This window comes from Lucilia cuprina, chromosome 4, assembly GCF_022045245.1.
Source record: "Lucilia cuprina isolate Lc7/37 chromosome 4, ASM2204524v1, whole genome shotgun sequence".
Lineage (NCBI taxonomy): Eukaryota > Metazoa > Arthropoda > Insecta > Diptera > Calliphoridae > Lucilia > Lucilia cuprina.
In genome coordinates this window covers 13,491,193-13,505,200 of record NC_060952.1, presented here as the reverse complement: position 1 = coordinate 13,505,200, position 14,008 = coordinate 13,491,193, and the positions used below count along the sequence as shown (strand labels likewise).

Here is a 14,008-nt window from a genome sequence, read left to right as displayed (position 1 = left end):
TTTTGTGCACATAACTGCACTAAGTGCATGATATTTATGTGTTATTGATTTCTTAACAATGCCACTCAAACTTGTTGAACTTTATCAATAACAAAGTTCTTTCACTTTATAATTCACCCCCTTCCTTGAGTATGTATAAAAATAATCGTTTAAATTAAATTAACGAAAAAGCACACATTTTTGTTAAAGATGTAAAAAAAAGTTTTACGTGAAATTATTTGTTAAAATTTTTTCTGGCTTCATATAATATAACGATTAAACTAAAGTTAACCTCCTTAAAAATATATGAACAATAAAAACAAACAATTACTAAAGTTTAACACTAACCATACCAGGCTTTGAGGTCAATTGAGTTGAAACAACAAAAACAATAGCACACTATCAACAAATAAAGAATATAGTCTACGTACGTTATTGTAAATGGAACTGAAAAAAAAAACGAGAACAGCTGTGTTCGAAATAATAACGTCGAGTACGTAAATATATATGAAAGAGGAGTATGTTAGTAAATGTATGAAGATTCTATCAGACGGCATTCATACGTATACATACATGATTTTGTACTATTTAAAAGAAAGACAAAAGGCCTTAAAAATCATGATATTTTTTGCATAAAATATCGCCCTGTAATTAAAATTAAAAATGAATACAGTATATGTTGGAGTTTTTCCCTAAAATACAACTCTGCATATTTTTCCTTTAAGTCCCTTTTTTTATTTCTTTTTCTTTTATCTCTTTAATTTAAGACTTGCTTTTTTTGTATTCAATTCTTTTTCATTTATTCTTAATAAAACTTTTAAATCGACAGTATAGTCATTACTACTGAAGTAAACTTATTCTATAGTCTATATTAGAGACTGGGATGTAGTCACATCTAAGTAAAATAGAGACTAGTTTTTAGATAAGTCAATCATTAAGCCTTAAATCTAAAAGAACAATTTATACCTACACTGAAAATAATCCATGTTTAACTTTACAAAAAAAAATTTCGTAACTTCTATTTGCGTAATATTTACAAAAATTTCGTGTATAATACGAAATATTATTTAATAAAACCCTTTTCTATTTTTACGAAAGTACGAAAACCTTTCGTAATATTTTTTCTTAAATTTTAGCGAAATTACACATAATATTAATTATATTATGTTTAAATAAATCTACAACATTTTTATAAAATTTAAGAAAAAGTATAATATTATTCACAAATTATTTTCATAAAGAAATTGAAAATTCGTGTGGAGAATAATTTTGAACTAAAATTAGAAAATTTTTTTTAAATGAACAAAAATTTTTTGAATAAATTAATATTTCATAAATTTTACCATATTTATTCAAAATTCCCTATTTTTCAATTTATGTAAATTAATTTTTTCAAGAATATTTTGCATTATACTAAAATATTTCGTACAATTTCGTATATATTACGAAAGAATTTCGTGGTGCGAAACAACGAACGATTCGTACAATGTACGACATTTTTCAGTGTACATAACATTAAAGACAACACTATTGGATATAACATAAAATTATAGAAAATATTATAAGATGTGACTATGAACAAGACTTTAGTCTAAATTATAGAGTACACACACTGTAGTCAAACTTATAGATTAGGTATTATCTAAATTATAAACAACACTAAAGCATAGTTACAAGTAAAGTCAGACTATAGACCTAATTATAGCCAACACAATAGAAAATACTACCCAGCAGTTCGGTCGGACAGTCCCGAACTACCCATTTAACCCAACATTTAAGAAGACTACATTTAGGCAACTACTGTCCAGGTGACTACTTACTTTAACATATGTTTGTCCTTCTCGGAATTCAATCGTCACCCCATAGATAACGAGGAAATGGCAAATAGTTTAAGTGTATTTTTCATGTGTTCACTATCTGGCTTACAAAGGATATCACCGTGACGAAACACCGTGACGGAACATATTTTTATAAATTTCTACGCTAAATCTAAATAAATTATGCGAATACAATAAATTTTTAATAAAAATGTTTACAACAAAAAAACTTCAAAATATTCAGTCAAAATAATATAAAAAATATAAACTTAAATTCACATATAATGAGATTTAAGTGAAAAAGAACGGTACAATACAATACAATAAAATTTTGAGTTATAACAGTCTTGTAGTAATCAGCGATGTGTTAATATGTATATCATAAATCTTTTATAATCTATATTGATATGCAAAAGTGTTTAGAAAACAATGATAATAAATGAAGGTGCAACACACAAATAAATTTAAACATATAGCAAGAAATACAAACTACGCATGTTTTTAAAATAATAAAACCGAAAGTAATATGCATTTAAACAGAACACAATTTTAGCATATTGTAGACCCAGTAATATTTTTAAAAATAAAAATAAACTTGAGGTTATATTATTGCTAAACAACTTAAATGGATCTAAGAAAAGGATGCTAATATTTTTAATATTTAATTTTAATAATAATGGGACTTTTTATTAATATTTTTTTACTTTATTAAGCACATTTAGAACTAATATACATTTTATATTGATGTTGTTTTAAAATATTCATGTTAAAAAACAAGATTTAATTTTATCTACATTTACGTCAATTTTTAAAATCTTCAAAATTTCCTACCAAAAATGGGTTAATCCTAAAGTACTTTATATATACTTTAAGTTAAAAAATACCAAAAAGAGTATTATAATAAACTGACAGGTGATGACCAAATACTAAGAAAATGAGAGAGCGAACATTTTTAATGGATTTCAATGAAAAAAGATTTTTTGTAAACATAAAAAAATATAAAGATAAAGAAAAGAATTGAAAAAAATTAAAAGTGTAATAAATGATAAAGAAATAAACAGACTGGAAGAAAAATATTTCATGAGGACGAATTTTTAAAGAGTGTGATAAGTCTGACAAAAGTTTTTTGATTACATACTAATATTGGGTATTGTTAAGACTTTACTCAAGATTATGTACTAGAATTTATTCAATACTGTAGACCATAATCTAAACTCTAGACTAGATTTAAGATTAGACTATAGGATAGTTTGTAGATAAGACAAATATTTACACTAGACTAGAGACCTAAAAAATCGAAATAAACTAGGATTTCTTAAATGTATGCACCATGCAAATAGGGATATATTTAAAGTTCGAAACGTGGATTTTTAAGGGGTCAGTTTTTCAGTAAACAGTAACGTTACTTATTATCTTAGGGCGAGTTTTTCTGATAAAGATAATCTTCATTCTTTGGTTAAACCTGGTTTACTATATGTTTCGTGTTTTTCAGTTATCAGTACAGATACTTATTATATTAGTTTAACTGAGTGTAATTGGCCAATTAAACTTAAGTTATAAGTGAGAAAACACAATTAACAAAAACAATATAAAACAATAATTTCGGAAGAACAATAACATAATATTATAAGTAAATTGCAATTTTCTGATTTGTTTTGTTTTATTAATTATTGTTTTAAATGTTTATTTAACATTTTTCCAAAATTTCCAATTTTACAAAAGTATTGTTTGCAAAAAAACAGCTGTTCATTGTATATGTTTTTAAGTGAAAACTTGGCAATACTAACAAAGCAAACTGAACTTAAATCCATAACTGAAAAACACAATCATCAGTTAAAGTCCGACTAAATTTGTCCCGAGTTTAATCTAACAGCAAAAATAAAAATAAGCAATAAAATACTATCACTATAAAATAATAACACATCTTTTTACTAACACCTGTACAACCTACTAAAGTCATAGACAGTAAGTAAACTCAATTCTACATTAAATAAAGGGGAAGTATTTTCTTTTAAAAGGGATAAATAATATAATACACACGAACACAAATTTTATGTTGAGTAAATTCAAAAATAGTAATAAACATGAAAATGAAATAAAATTTTCACTTACCAAAATATAAAGTTTTTCAGAATAAAAAAGGTAAAACAACAACACAGTTCTATAGTATGTAATTTTTTGTGTTTTTCAGGTTAATAACGTGTTGTGGTTTTATGAGTAGTTTTAGCCATTAAAGCCAACTAAATATATTTATTATAGTTTATTTGGATTTTGTTATTTTTCATCGTCATCAACGTTGTTTGAGTTGCTGATGTTGGTAAAAAAAAAACAAGAAAAACAAACTACCTATCAAGAACCAAACAAATCAAATCCAGCAGTTGGTTGAATTTTTTTTGGTGGTAGAAAAAATTGTGAAGAATAAAAAGACACAGAAGATCACGTAGTATTTTAAAAAAGAAAACAATGATAAAAAGTAAGAGAAAGGAATGAGAAAGAGAATTTAAGTTTTTTTTTTTAACCAGCAAGAAAACATAAAAAACGCCGGCGCAACAGTTTCTAGCAGCAGTAACTTTTGTATTAATCCCCTGTATACTACTGGTCAAAAAACAAAAATTAAAGCTCACATACATATGATAACAAATGATAATCGTGAAGTAACTATGGGTTTTTTTCTCTTGAGGGTATATGTGTTTGTTTGCTTGTCTGCACATGCAGCTTAAAAACTCTCAATACTTCCGTGACTGAAGACAAAATAAAAATAAATAAATAAAAAACTGAATAATAAAAAGTATGATTAATACATTTATTTAACTTCATTGTTACTAGGGTTTCTTTTTTTCATTTAACCAAAATTATTTGCCGCTTTCTATCAATTTATTCTAAAAATAAAAATTTTTATTCAAATTATATAAATAACGTTATTTATATAACGTTTGTAACGAAAAAGTCATTTAATAAATATATAAATTATAACTTGATTCTTCTTTGTTTTAAAATACAAATTTAAATAATTCTATTAGTAAAAAATAATTTAAATTTTTCCGATTTAAAGTTTGAACACTGATGTTAACACAAACATATAGGTATAAAAATGTAATTTGCGAATTGTAGAAAAAATGTCAAGCTTTCAATTGATGTATAAATAAATACATATATCTTAATAGTTGTAGTCTAAAAAGGGTAAAGTATATAAAATTGATATTTTTACTCGATATTAGATAATTGTTGCTGTTATTTTCTTCTTTTGAGAGGCATCCATATCCATACACCAAATAAAAGCTACTAAATTTTCGGTATTATTATATCGATAGATTTGATCAAAAACCCTATTTAAAAATTCTTTTTTCTCAGTGGGTTAATAAATGGGTTCATATTATATATCGTTGAAAAGCTATTTCAAAGCTCTTTTTTACATACATATACATTATACATCGTCCTGGTCGGTTCTCGAATAGAATGTATATAAAAAAATTAAAAGGTCTGTAACTCCAAAACCAAAAGACATCACGAATCATATATTTAAAAGATATAATTGGTATTTTTTTCAAAATAGGACTTTCATTTTTTTTCTCGATATTACTGTTGCCGTTTTTAAGATTTTGATCCCAAAGAATGTTGTTGGTTTCATCAGGATTGGAAAATTATATTTTGAAATTTATAAAGGAAATTGAAAAATTATCATGAAGTTGAAATATAAATTAATTCATAGATTTTAATAGACGTTCACTCAAAAACCCTTAGAAGTTTTTATATTTATTATAGAAATAACTTTAATATTTTTATTACATTTCTTCTTAACAATTATACGTATATACTTTATTTCATGATGACCATCCATTGCTTAGCTATTTCGTTTTCCACATTGAAATCAAAATAAATGGTTTAACTTGCGTGTAACGTGACAATTCATTGAGGACGTCTAATGTAAATGTGAAACTGTGACGTGATTGATGATAGATGGATAGATGTAAATGCGTGCGTGTATAATTTCCATACACACGGGTGATTGAACTAAGTAAAGAGACACTTATTTTAAGACAAAAAAGAATAAAACGGACAAAGTAAAAAAATCAAATCAAACGGTATTTTGAATACTAAACAACAGCTGATCGCTGAGTAGGTCTGTTGGAAATAAAAAACAAAAACAACTTAGAATTTATTATAAAAGTAAACTAGCCCTTTTTTGTGTTATTTATGTTTAACTGTTTTCTTTTTTTTGGAATTGTGGTCATTAAAAAAGCTAAAAAAATGTTGATATAAAAACTTTTGACGACTCTTATTCTCTTAATTAAATAAGACGCAGATTAGGTGTGTTTTAATAAAGGTTAGAGTTTAAGTTAGTCTGCTCTTCTATACTTAAATATGAATAAATAAGAATTTTAATAATATTAAATGTAAAGTTTTATTAACTACAAATAAAATATTTTGCATTAGCTGAAAGATACTAAATTTATTGTAACTAAAATCGATATTTGCAAAACTTTTCCGATTTGTTTACATATAAAACAAAACAACAAAAGTAGCACGTAAAATGTTTTTATTTTTTATTTAAAAGTGGGTGCTGAAAGAAAAAAACAAAAACAATATCACCCGTTTATTTACTTCAAGACTGGCACAACTTAAAAATTCCTTTTCGAGAAAAACCAAAAAAATATTTTGCTATTAATAAAATACTTTGAAAAAATGCATATTTTTTATCTCCGTAACAAAAACTGAATTTTTAGTTATGACAGCCTTATTGCAAATGAGCGTTACAACAATAATTACAATATTTCTATAGCTACAAAAAGGGATGATTAAAAAGGAATAAGTGAATTAAAACCATGACAATTATGATTTCATAAAAAGAATATAAGAATATATGTTAAGAAATGTATGTATTATTAATCTATACCTAAATATATATGTACATATATAGAAAATCTAATAAAATATTTCTTGTAACTTTTCAGCATGATAAGTTCATTAATAATGAAATCAAGGATATTTTTAAAATAAGTTTATTATTAAACAATTTTCTACGTTCTATTTGTTTGCGAAGTAAAAAAATAAAGGTTAGAAAGTGATATGAAGAAGCAAGTAGTTTTTCTAAATGTGAAAGAACAAAAAGATAAGAAAATTCGATACAGGCTTTCAATGAACTTACTGTAACATACCTAAACCTTATATTTTTTAACTCTATGTTATCCAATTTAAAAATTCTCAAAATTTGTTTCTGACCCACTTGTTCGTGCCTATATATAAAATAATGTATGAATATACTAGCATATCCTGGTTGCTTCGCTACCCTAATTTAAATAAAATACATACAATATTTTGTTTACTTTTATAGAAAATTAAAATTAATTAAAATTTTTTTAATGTTTTAGTTTTATACGTACAATATCACGTGAATATTATATTCACATTCAGTAAGAAGCTTGTTTTTTTAGTTTCATTCATTTAGCTTCCACATTATAATAAATTTCGAAAGTAATGTTTGAAGAAAAGTACTATAAAATACCTCTAATAGATTATAAATATTATATACAATTCAAACAATATAATTTGATGAATGAAAAAGTACCAAAAGTTCCTATCAGTAGATTCTAATTTACTAAAGTCCCTACATTTTAAATTTTATTTTCAATATCCTAAAAATATTAAAAAGAACCATCGGAAAAACGAAAAAGTACAAAAATCTCTCTCAATAAACTCTCATTTAATAACTGTGTGTGTTCCGGTTAACCATTATAAAAACCTACCATTTAAAGAATAGAAAAGTACCAAATAGTACCCACTTACAGAATATTATTCAGTCAAGACCATATATGTTAAAATTAATGTTAATAAGTTAAATATTTTAGAAAATTAAAAAAAAAGTACAATTTATGTGATAAAATGTAATAAAAAGTTCTCTCTTAAAGATTCTTATTCAATGAGGACCATGTATGTTTAATAATCATGTGTTTTGAGTTCATATTAAAGAACATACATAGAGTATCATTTGAAGGAAGAAAAAGTACCAAAAGTGGAATAAATTTTACCTAAGTGGAAAGTACTTTTTCGAGAATTAAGTTTATAAAATGTTCCGTATTTAAATCTATATAACAGATAAAACTCAAACTATTCAAATCTGCATTCATTTGTTCGAAAATTTGTGTGTTCGAAAAGGTACCAAACAATTTACTCGAATTTGGTCCTATATAGGCCTTAGTAGTTGAATTCCAAAATAATATATCAATAGCTTATTTTGTGTGAGTAAATAAACTACTTTTTAAAATTTTATAAAAATTGGCTCAATGAGTTTGAATAAAATAAAATTTCCCGTTTTTTCCCTTTTTGGTACTTTTTCCCCAGTGAAATAGCAAAAATTTTATTACAATAATATTATTATAGAGTTAGTCCGTAATTTAATAAGAATAATTCATTAACCGAAAAAGTTTTCTTAATGTGCTAAAAAAAGTACCATAAATACAGTTTTCTCCCTTTTACACCAAAAAAGAACTGAATTTAAAAAAAAGTACGAAACAAGTATCTCATAATTTTGGGAGTGGTATCCAAAATATTTAGAAAAATTTTATTATGTTAATTGGTTCAAAAGTTATAAAGGGCCAAAAATGGTACCAAAATCACCTTTGTTACACATTTTTACCCCTTTAAAAGTACGAATTTAAAATTTTTCTTGTATCACTAATATTGTGTAAGATAATTAAGAAAACCTGTTTTACCCGTTTTATCCCCTTTTTACCCGTAAATGTACAAATTTCCAAAAATCCCTCCTTAATGGATCTACATAACCAAAAAACACATCTACTGTCAAAATTTCATGATTCTAGGTTCAGCCGTTTGGGCTGTGCGATGATGAATCAGTCAGTCAGTAACACTACTATTTTATATATGTATATCGATTGCAACCATATATCTAAAAACTAAGTTTTCTTTTCCCTTTAATAGAGAAAAATGGTTCAGACACATTGGGTGATATTAAAACGACATCGTAAAAATGTCAATATGTCTAATACTTAAGGATTTGAATAGACTATCACAACATCAATATAAATATGTTTTTGTATTGATGTGTTGATGCCATCACCTTTTCAATAAAGCCATAAGTTGCACTATATATGGCAAATCTTAATATATACTAATATTCCAAATAACCGAATATAATTATGTACTTTATAAAAGTAAAGCTTTACTAACATTTCCTTTATATCGAATGCCTGCCAATCATCCCATATCATTTTGAAAATGTGGCAACACAATAACTAAAGAAAACTAAAAAACGTCATTGATAAAGAATAGACAAATCGCCAACAAATTAATTTCAACATAAAAACCGTTATTAGAAATTAACAAAATATATATATAAAAAAATTTAATTTATGCAACAATTTGAAATATAATTTATATTTCACAATGAAAAATTAAAACAATATAACTCAAGAGAGATGGTTTATAAACAGTGAAAAAAAAAAAACATTTAATAAAACACAAAAAACGTGATACAAATTATTAATAAAAAATATGATAATTAAGGAAACGAAAAGTTAAAATGGTGGGGGACACAACACAAACAATTGAGTTAAAACAATTTTCTTCTTTTCAAGTCATTAACCTGAAAGGAAATATCAAGACAAGGGGTAAATGAAAAATAGTGTGTTGTCTATTATAAAAGCAAATATAAAAATATTTATTTTCTAAAGATATATTAACAGATTTGAATTTATAAATAATAAAACATGAGAATGAATGAATTATGGAGAGATGATAAACAAAATGTTGGTTAAAATTTCATGTAAAAATCAATTCTAAATAAATTGACAGCTCACCATAGTTTTTTTTTTTTTTTAATACGAATCTAACTTTTTGTTACACTTTTTTTGTATAAAATACTAAAATGCACAATAACACAAGACTATAAACTATAAAAATTATTATTTACTTATAAACTTTTCTTTGCTAAGCGTCCAATGTTTTTCTTTTTACACACATTTCAATAAATATTTTTTTATATTTTGTTCATTTTATTTTAGTATGTCAAAATCTATATTTTTTTTTATTCCATATGTCGTCTCTTCTTTTTTATTTAGACTTTTCGATGTTTGATAGCTTATGACGTTTGCTGTTCGATTTGCAGCACGCAGTTTTCAATGTTTTCCACATGTTTTACCTTTTTACGCAACATTTTTGTATGTATGTAATAATTAAATATATTTTCTTTCTACATTTTATGTACAATTTTCATTTTCAATTATTTTTTAACAAAAACATTTAAGTATTTTTTGCATTTTTTATTATAAAATTAACAAGAAATAAAACAACACTACAAAAACTGACTCGCATACACACACATACATACTCAAGTTATAACAACAAAAAATATTAAGAAAATAATTCGAAATCACCTCGTCTTGTTCGACAATCAAGACGATTGTTTGTCCGTCCGGAAGTTTCGTTTTTATTTAATTTTTTCTTTTTTTTGGAAATCGAAAATGTGATTTTTATAACACCAGCTCTATAGTTGTCTCTTTTGCACTCACACAACAGCTGTAAGCAGTTATTGACAATCAGACTATTTAACACTTTTTAGCATAAATTTCTTTTTGTACAAAGAAAAATTATTTGTATAAAATCATTTTCGAACTTTGTTGACGAAGTCATATATTTAGAAAAAAAAATATTTACTTTAATTATTTAAATTTGTATTTTTATATAAGAATTCTCTTTTTGCATTTTTTCTGCTTTTATTGGCTTTGTCTCATCACCTTCACCTTTTTGCTTTGTTTTACTTGTTTGAAAGCTACAAAATCATTTTACTTTTTTTTCCATTTCATGTTACACTTTTTCATTTTTTCTTTAGCACTTACTTCTTTTTGTGTAGTTTTCTTTCTTATATTTTTGGTATTTATTATTTATTGGTATTAATTGCAAACATTGATTTAAGAATTTTGTTAAAATAAAAAAAAACTATATTTTTTCTTTTAATTTCCGTGTGCTATGAATTTTACGTTCGCCATTTTGCTCTGTCGTGTGAAAAAATTGTGTGGAATTTCGAAATACGAATTTTCGTTTGACATATTTTCGCACTTGGGCAGTCGACTACAAATATTAACGTCGGTGGCGGCTGACACTGAAAATTTCGACGGCGGCTTAAAATCGTGTGTAAGCCGGATAAGTTTTTAGCATTGTTTTCAGTTTCAATTTTAAGTGAAATCTGTTTCTTTTTAAATTATCATATATACAATCAGAACTTAAAATAAAAAATTTATAATCTATTGCGTCGAATGTGGATAAAAGTTTCTTTTGCAATACTTACCTTCTGAAATATGTTCAAAAATATAGTTTTTTGAAGGAGTGGTGCAAAAGGTTGAATTGTGATTTGAATTCTGTAGATATTTGGGTTCTTCATAAACAAAGCTCTAAAAGAATTCGTTCCTTAATTCTTTTTTTGAAATTGAGTTATATTTTAAAGAATTAACAATTCTTTTAACTCATTCCCTTTGATTTTATTTCTGGAATTAATTCTTAAAGCTTTCGATGTAGATGAATTAATTTTCTAATGAATTAATTCGTAAAGAATGTTAAATTCCTCCTGAATGAATTAATTACGTTTGCATTCAATCTGTTACAAATTGAATTAAAATAAATTTCAACAAATTCCTATTGATTTCTAAATTCCCTCTGAATGATAAAAATTTTGTTTGAATTCAATTTATTACAAATTGAATTAAATTTTTTTCAACCATTCAATTTGGAATAGATTGAATTAAAGTTTTGCTTTATAATTCAAAAACATTCTCTATATTAAAAATTGAATTAAACAATTTTTCTTTCATTCAATTTGTAATAGAAGGAATTAAATATATAAGAATGATCATTCAATTGAATTCATTCCTATAAAGAATGAATTCTCTTAGGTATTAATTCAATGGAATATAAAGCCAAGGAATTTAGCTTTAAAATTTAAATTCATTGAATGATTTAAAAAAATGGTACATTCAAAAATTTAAAGCCGAATAAAAATATAAGGGAATTAATTCCAAATTGAATTCATTCTTTCCAAGTTTTGTTCATTAATCAAAAACTTAATTAATATATAAGAAAAACAATAATCATAAATTAAGATTTTTAATTTGATTTTTGTCTTGAAATTCAGCTTAATCAAAATTAAATCACTACGAGTTGGAGCGGTAACGGCGGCATTTTCATTTTTAAGTGTTTATACTAAGTTGAAACGGCACAGGTCTCTGGTTTTTGCATTTCACCACTTGTACACAGGGTCGCATAAAACGCACTTTATTGCCAGCATTAAATAGTAAATACATAATTAAAAATTCAAATGCGAAAACAATATTTTAGAAGGGATATAATTTTTAAAAAGGTGATACTACATTCAAATACAATTATAATAAAGGGTTTTAAGTTTTAATAAAGTATTTTTATTATAAGAAAGTTGGGCTAAAACTGTCTGTTTATTAAAAAGTTCCCACAGTTGGCAACAGATGGCACATACATATTTTGAAATTGAGTACACATAAAAAATACGTATGAATGGCCAACTATATGATACCCTACATCCCAGTATGTGGATTCTTTAATAATTTTTATAAATAAATATTTTAACAATTTGTTGACGAAAAGAGTGAGTTTTAGGGGTCATTTGGGTTCAAGAGTAAATATGGGCCTATCATCATACATTTTTGTAGAGTGTTTTATGTTTATATTAATGTTATTTACACAGAATTACTATAGTTTATAAGTTAATTTTTGACCTTGAATTCATTTTCTGAAGGGGAAAATAAATCCTGATTATTTCGAAAATCATCTTTTATAATCGCACTCAAATATTTGATACGTGATTAAAAGCTCCTATCAAAGACGTTTTAATATAATAACGAATATTCGTATATTTTCTTTGCAAAAATAAGGAAAAGTCATTAAATTATCTCCAAATATTGATGTCAGAACAAAATTTTGCAGAAATGGAAAATAACTAAATTCTTTTTCAGAGGGAACTTTCATTTTTATGCCCACTATCAAAAATATGTTTCTTTTTGTGTTTGTCATTCCGTTTGCAAAACATTGAAATATTCATGTTTTTTAGGACCCTAAATCTCTTTGTCAAATTTTATAACGATCGGTTCATAATTGACCCTAGCCGCCATGAGAAAAAGACTTCAATGCTCATAACTGTCTAAAAGAAGCATCCATAGCAATGAAATTCGGCAAAAAAAAGTATGATCGATGATACTTAACGCAAATATGCATCTATAGCAGTGACATTCGGCCAAACATGTTTTGTAGGAACCTAAATCTCTTTGACAAATTTTATAAAAGTATGATATATGATGTTTCATAGGAACCAAAATCTGTCTGCCAAATTTTATGAAAATCGGTTCATAATTGTGTGTGGCTTCAAACAACAAAGATGGAAACAGCTGTTTCCATCTTACTTTGTTATTGTTTTATACCAATCGTGTAAACACAAAGGGCCTTATGCAAAAACGATTATTAAAGTTAACATTGGTTTACTATGCACTTTTACGTCCGTCCACATAGCAACGGCAGTGAAAAAAATTGGAGTTTTTGGGAATTAAGTGGCAACACCGCATGGGGAAAATAAATTGTTTATATAATAAAAAATATCATGGGAACTCTATGGAAAATGGGGGAAAACACAAAAAAGAATAAAGACTATATATAGTCTTGGAACTACAGTTCCTTGGTAAATTGGCTTCCTCAAAAATGGTCAGTAAAATCGTTGCTGGTAAACTGTAAAGGATATAGGAAGTGTCGCGCCAAAAACTCCTTGGAATATGGTAGGAGACATTTTAAGGATTGAAAAAATCTTTTCGTGCAAAATATTGGTAGAGTAAATCCTTGGAAAATTGGCTTCCTCCAAAATGGTCAGTAAAATCGTTGCTGGTAAACTGTATAGGATATATGATGTGTTGCCCTAAAACTCCTTGGAATATGGTAGGAGACATGGTAAGGAATGAAAAAATCCTTTCGTGCAAAAAATCGGTAGAGTAGATCCTTGGAAAATTGACTTCCTCCAAAAAGGTCAGTAAAATCGTTGCTAGTAAACTGTATAGGATATAGGAAGTGTCGCGCCTAAAACTCCTTGGAATATGGTAGGAGACATGGTAAGGATTGAAAAAAAACCTTTCGTGCAAAAAGTGTGCAAAGATCCATAAATCGAGATGAAAAGCGAGAACTTGATCATC

The 14,008-nt window shown here is 25.9% G+C and overlaps 1 protein-coding gene across 4 annotated transcripts in view; it reads right to left on the bottom strand.

Annotated features, from left to right (window-relative positions):
- Nucleotides 1-10,841, bottom strand: part of LOC111681558 (discs overgrown protein kinase) — a 20,016-nt gene extending 9,175 nt beyond the window's left edge. For 2 of the 4 annotated variants that reach the window (XM_023443405.2, XM_046948205.1), the window contains exon 1: nucleotides 10,649-10,841. The gene's annotated coding sequence lies outside the window, so the exon portion shown is untranslated. Of the gene's footprint in view, nucleotides 1-9,610; nucleotides 9,633-10,186; nucleotides 10,461-10,648 lie in introns of those variants that run through there. The other 2 variants (XM_046948206.1, XM_046948207.1) reach the window with 2 other exon arrangements.
- Nucleotides 10,842-14,008: the final 3,167 nt, after the last annotated feature.